The sequence below is a fragment of the Solanum tuberosum genome, unplaced genomic scaffold (genome assembly GCF_000226075.1).
Source record: "Solanum tuberosum cultivar DM 1-3 516 R44 unplaced genomic scaffold, SolTub_3.0 scf00036, whole genome shotgun sequence".
Taxonomy (NCBI): domain Eukaryota; kingdom Viridiplantae; phylum Streptophyta; class Magnoliopsida; order Solanales; family Solanaceae; genus Solanum; species Solanum tuberosum.
Genome location: NW_006238960.1, coordinates 2,457,985 through 2,458,968, shown reverse-complemented (window position 1 = coordinate 2,458,968; position 984 = coordinate 2,457,985).

Sequence of the window (984 nt, the reverse complement as noted above, 5' to 3'; positions counted from 1 at the left end):
TGCAACTCCAAATTTGACACAAAAAAGCCTTCAATTCTTAGATTCAAGTCCCTGATCACATATAAAATTAATCAACTTATCAAAGCTAAATTCAAAGGAATCCTCACCGATGAAAATTGGGAAGACATATACCTCATTTTTGGGAAAAGGTTAGTGGAATACAACTCCACCATGGTCAAATGGATATGCCCTCGTGCATCCCTATTAAAACTTAACACAGATGGTTCATGCATAGAGGGGAACTGTGGAGGAGGGGGGTTCTCAGGGATAGCACAAGCAATGTCTTGATGGCATTCAATCTACCGCTAGGCACTACAACAATCAACCAAGCTGAAGCATATGTACTACTCTTTGGACTAAAATGGTGCATAGAGAATGGTATTAACCAGATTGTTGTTGAAACAGACTCTCTCTTGCTGCAAAACACCATAAATGGAATATGGACAACATCATGGAGGATTGAAGAAAATGTTCGAGATATCAAGAGTGTTGTGGGATTACATGGAATTACCACCACCCACTGCTACAGGGAAGCGAACAAAGTGGATGACAAGCTAGCTTCCATTGGCCACTCCTTAGAGTCTTTAAATATTTACATATAACACAATAGCATTCCGCGAGTTGTCAAAGGACTTGTAAACATTGACAAATGGTCTCTACCCTCTTTTAGAGTCAAAAGATGTAAACCCAGTTCATTAACTTTCGAACCACCTTGAAGGCCTAATCTGTTAAATACCGTTAGTTTTTTTCTAGGATTATTTTTGCATTATCACCAGATTGGTATGTCAATCTCCCAAGAAGGCTTGGCCAATCCCTCCTTCTTCAAATGTAATCTTTCTCAAGTGGCAATACAAAGTGATAGTTTATTTTATTTTTTAAAAAAAGTGAAGAATAGCCAATATATATTCTTTGAGTCAAACTTTAGGAAAATCTAGTAATCATATCTTATATATATATATATATATATACATATATATATATATA